Below are 5,901 nucleotides of genomic sequence, written 5' to 3'. Positions count from 1 at the left end.
TGATGGGAATAACGGCGTTATAAATAAACGGCGTTATCTTTTTCAGTAACGAGTAAGTTAATCAAACGAATTACTGTTTCCCCCGTTACAACGCAGTTACCGTTACTGACAAAAAAAATGTGGCGTTACTATAATTGAACTCACTGAAGCGGTTTTCATCCGAGTAGGCTCTCTCTCCGCCATAGGACCTGCAAAGTTTTTTTCTCTGGTGTGTGTGTGTGTGTGTGTGTTTATGAGGTGCCGGTGTTGTGCCGAATTTCGACCCCCGCCAAATTATTACCCCCCTACTTGGTAGGTTTAGGATTAGTTGTGGGGGAGGGGTTAGGATTAGGGGCGGGGTTGGGATTAGGCAATCAGGTACTGACTTCAACGAGGGGGGTAATAATTTGGCAGGGGGTCGAAATTCGGCACAACACCGGAGTGGACAAAAGCGAAGCGAACGGCACGAGCGCGCTCAATGCGCGAGAGAGACCGAATGTGTCCGAGAGCGCGCTCAACAGTTGCGCAAGAGAGACCGAGGGTGTCCGAGCATTATATAGTTTGTTTATAAATAAATGACACATATCTGCAACGTTAATTAATTTACATGGTTATACAAATAAAATCTAAAAAATTACCTTCAGGGAACGTTCTGTTTAGGTCATAAAATAAACCCGAAAATAACCTGCAGGGAACATTCACAGAAAACATCTTTGTTTGACCGGTTGTAAACACGTGCGGCAAAATGTCTATAATTTGGCTTAAATAACCTCTGATGATGACGTTCGCTATAGGTTATAAAAATAAACCCCCAAAATATTATATTTTAGTATTATAAATTTTTTTTGTAAATTGTTCAGTAGGCTATTATCAGGGGCGTCATGCAAGCCAAAATTCTGGGGGGGCACAATCTGAGACGTTGCAATTGTTTTCTGACGGGTGATATGGATCATGTTAGAAGGGGTCAGGGGGTTTCTCCCCCTGAATTTTTTTTAATTCTGGCTGCTAAACATACCATTTCAATGCAGTTTGGGAGGGACAGAAATACCTTAACGGAGCTAGCAGCAACCCTCCTCTATCTGAGGACTAAGTTAAAGTATCTATTTTGTAAGTTTATGTAAAAGACAGGTTGATGAAAGAACTGTAAGCTCAAATTCAAAAGCTTTTGAAGTCTACTTCATTAAAGCATGTTTACACACACACTTACTGTGCACTTAGGCCTACTACACATGATTTTAAAAACAGTACCATTGCAGTTTTTATGTTATGTTTAAATTGGTATGTGACCTAAGAACGATCTTACATTAAAGGTAGCCTACATAAAGGTGCTGAGGTCTGACTTTGTGGTGCTCTGAAATTAAGTTATTTTAATATTAATATCTGATGAAGGACTTTGAAAGAAGTTTGACAGATTTCAGTGCTGAATAAGGTTAACACTACCCCGTTTATTTGAAAATGGTTAATATTTGACAGAAATGTAAAAAAGTAATCAAATCAAATGCAATATGTATAGCGATCTGTATAACAGTAGTAATAATGTAATAATCTGTAGGGATTTGGGGGGTAGTCCTACTATGATATTAGACTACATTAAAAGATAATGAATTTCAAACCTGAACCAAACATATTTTTTAATTCAAAGATCAAAGTCTGTCATTAGTCTTTAGTCTGCCAAAAAAAAAACCCATTAAAATCATGAACTCAAATGTCATTGTGAAAAAAAATGTGTTACTGTTGTAACAGTGTGTAGGCTAAATCAGACCTTTCAGGTTATAGCCTAACGCAAATAAGCCTCATGGCAAAATTATTATTACAACTAAATTGTCGGTCATTAAATAGGAAAACTAAATAATTTTGTAGATGATTTGCTTTGTGTAGGCCTAACCCGACATCAGACATTATAAGGCCCGGACGAAGTTTTTTTTTGCACACAGTGACGCGACCAATCAATCACTACTTTAATGCTGCGGTCTATGGAAAGCCGTTAGGGCCAAAAACACGCGAATTTTAACGCGTATTTCACGCGTATTTCACGCGTAAAATACGTGTATTTTACGCGTGAAATACGCGTTGATTATGTCACGCGTATTTCACGCGTATTTCACGTGTAAAATACACGTGAAATACGCGTGAAATACGCGTGACATAATCAACGCGTATTTCACGTGTAAAATACGCGTATTTTACGTGTATTTTACACGTAAAATACGCGTGAAATACGCGTTAAAAATCAGTATGAACGGGTCCGTGTCATTGGCTGCTGAAGACTTGGGTCTAACCATTTGTGTGAGCTTAGAGGGGTGTACCTTTCAAAGACTAGGCTATAGTCTTACATAGTCTCCATAGTTTACATTCTATGGATCAGCTTATTCAGGTTTTTTGTATAACCTATATGAATAATATATTTAAATAGCAGTTTTATGACAATTAATTTTTTTTATGACAATTAATTTTATGACAATTTAGATAAAAATAAAATTAACTTGTTTTTCTCCACTCATGCCTTTTTGTAAATAAACACATTAGTGGACATTCTAGCTTTAACATCAAAGCATTAACGTGTGTGGGGAAATCAGTTACAGTGGAGGTAACCAATGCAGGTTTATGATCACTGCAGGTTTAAGATACAGACCACTGTAATCAATATCTGTCTTTGGAAAACAACGTGAGCTTTTGTTGTGCTTACATTTACAGCTATAGCAAGCAGGGGGCGCTTTTTCAAACCTTTTTGTTCTGAAATTGGGCACTCAGACAAACTGTAATTAGGTATACAGGTGATATTATCAATTTAAAGGAATTTAATGACTTAAAGTATTTAAATATGTTATTTAAGGCTTTCAGGATTAGAATGGGAGCTTGTGCTCAGGTCAGGACAGGTATAAGAACTTGATTTGGCTTTCCTGACAGCAGAAGTATTTTACAGGTCACCTTGGTAATTGGTATTAAAGCAATTTATCTGTAAAAATGATTAGACACTTTGGTAAAACACCATATAACATTTAAGTAAACATATAAACATAAAAATCAGTGACGTAACTTTGTTTTAAAAAGTGGGTGGAACAGGTGGGGTGGGGGTTGCTAATAAAATGCTAAATCAGATTTATGCTACAATAACATTACGACGTCCAGCAATCGATTTAAATAGTAGGCTACATGGGGTTTAATTTGTTGTTTAATGAGATGAAGTATAATAATGTATGTTGTCAGTGTGTTGTCTCTAATATTTAATGTTAGAATATTTACTCTGCATTTTCTGTTTCTATAGAAAACCACACACTAATACACCCACAACTAAGTACAACCATTCAATCCTTGTTAATAACTGAGTTGTTGGGGTGACAAATAAACAGGTTACTCTCAAATTTCCAACATATTTTCACCAAGTCTCTTACGGACACCATGCGTGACATAATCAACGCGTATTTCACGCGTAAAATACACGTATTTTACGCGTGAAATACGCGTGAAATACGCGTTAAAATTCGCGTGTTTTTGGCCCTAACGGCTTTCCATAGTCTAGTTATAGCCTACGCGTGAACACTTTGAATCCATTCGCGCGTCAAGAGCAAATGACGCGCGTAAAAAAAACTAAAGTTTAGACTGGCTGCCTGCACATTCACTGTCCTCGCGGCTGCGGCTGCGGCTGCTGCAATTGGAAGGGGCTGGCTGCAGGACGACTCAACTTCCACGGACAGTTTTTAATATTTTATATCAAGATTTTGCTTTAGTATAATTTTCGGGACAATTAAGGCCGGTTTCGGGATTCGGGACAACAGCTTAGATTTCGGGACTGTCCCGAATTTTTCGGGACTTCTGGTCACCCTAGGAAGGAAAAATCTGAGGGGGCACGTGCCCCCTCACTTTGAATGGGCATGACGCCACTGGCTATTATATTGAGAGAGCACTTGTTAAACTGTTTACTTTTGTTAGGAAGAAAATACTTAGGCTACAGTATGTCTAGTTGTGAAGTTGTGTAACAGTTTTATCATTTTAATATGCACAAAGAGTATGTATATTTTTTATTATTATTTATTCATTTTTGGTACATTTCTTAAGAAGCATAATTTATTTTTAAACTTATTTGTTGGCCAGTTGGGGTCTGTGCGATTCTGCGATATTAAGTATAAACCATCTATAATGTTTTATTGTTCTACTATAGTAATGCTAATATTTAGAATAATATATTGAATTTAATAGGCGTCTCTCACATTGTCCCACATGCAGCAATAGAATAAATTATTATTATAAAACATTGAACACTAATCTACACTATTATGTGTCCATTTCATTAATTTAACATATGTAATACTGGGGGCATCCAAATTATTTGATAGGCCTATTTTTTTTTATTTTTTTTTAAAGTAACACAATAGTTACTTTCTCTGGTAATTAGTTACTTTTATAATGATGTAACTCAGTTACTAACTCAGTTACTATTTGGGAGAAGTAACTAGTAACTATAACTAATTACTTTTTTTAAGTAACATGCTCAACACTGCATGTTTGAAACAACTTGAGGGTGAGTAAATTATGACAGAATTGTCATTTTAAGTGAACTGTTCCTTTAAGGGTTAACTTAGTGTGTCAAACAGATAAGTGTGTTAGATACAGGAAGTTTTGTTAATCTTTGTTTTTCCTGCCATGTTAGCTCACTTGATGCTTGATAATGGAATGTTTTTATTTAGTCTTTGGCTGATAACTGATGGAGCCGTGACCGTGGAGTTGTTGGATAGGGCTCTGCCTAGTAATTCCAAGAAATACCAGTTCACAGAAAGTTGGTCAAGGGAAGGTCATTTAACTGGGTGGTCTGCCATAAGTAATAAACCAAGAATGGTAAATAATTTAAAAGAAAAATTTATGTAAATTAAACCTAAAAATGCAGCAAAGAGAAAAAACAAACTCATGATAAGGGACTGTGTACTGCCATCTACTGGTTGCAGTTATATAGAACGGGGTTGAATACTTGACTTTTTGTGTGTGTGTGTGTGTGTGTGTGTGTGGGGGGTGATCACACAGAGTACAACAATTTTATTATTTATTCCAATAGCTAATAAACATCTGGATTGCAAGAAAAGTCCAGAGCTTGAAATAGTCTTAAGTGAATGATGTGATGCGGGACAATCACATTTATTTTGGACAAATAGAGGAAGAAGCAACTTAATTTGGTGAGAATAATATTCTTCAAAATAAATGGGACCGAAAAAAATAATTGCAAGATCAAATATTTTATGTTAAAAAAATTGCCAATTACTATTTTCAGTTGTTTCCTTCTAATACAGTATAAATATTACATTCCACTAATTGTTAAGAGCCACTTAAAATCACATGGCTCGCACACAACACTCTCTGAACACATCTTCCTCTATCTCTCCCATATAAAGACAGAAGATGAAGAAGTAGATCTTGAAAACATTTCAGGTAAACACGCAAGGACACGTGATCAAGAAAAGGAACTTGGCTACATACGGAAGCAGATCATCCACACAGTCCTTGAATAGTTCATATCAACCTCATGACGAGTAAACAGACGGCGCTACCTTGCATATCAATGAAGCATCTGCGCTATGAAGTTTTCAGTTTTAGTTGTGCTTTTAGCAGAAAGTGAAATGAGAGCAAGTTCCCTGAGAGGATAAAATATTTTAAAAAGCAGGATGGAAGGGAAAATATCACACAGTCCTGCCCTAAATCGCAGACGACAACGTTGGGAACGTGGGCTCTGTGGTATGCGCTGCTACTCTCAACAAGGTTTTGCTCTTACAAAACCTTTGTTCTTTCAATTCACATCATTTTCAAAACTAATTACTGACTTGTTGCTCTGTGCCATCCATAAAGATCTAAAAAATAAATAAATAAAAACATCATGCAAATATGCATGGCACTGGCACATTTCATAAAGGCTATTACACTTCACAGAACATATAA

The sequence above is a fragment of the Rhinichthys klamathensis genome, unplaced genomic scaffold (genome assembly GCF_029890125.1).
Source record: "Rhinichthys klamathensis goyatoka isolate OS25496 unplaced genomic scaffold, OSU_Roscu_1.1 h1tg000329l_1, whole genome shotgun sequence".
In the NCBI taxonomy this organism is placed as follows: Eukaryota; Metazoa; Chordata; class Actinopteri; order Cypriniformes; family Leuciscidae; genus Rhinichthys; species Rhinichthys klamathensis.
Note: the sequence above shows the minus strand (reverse complement) of the source record.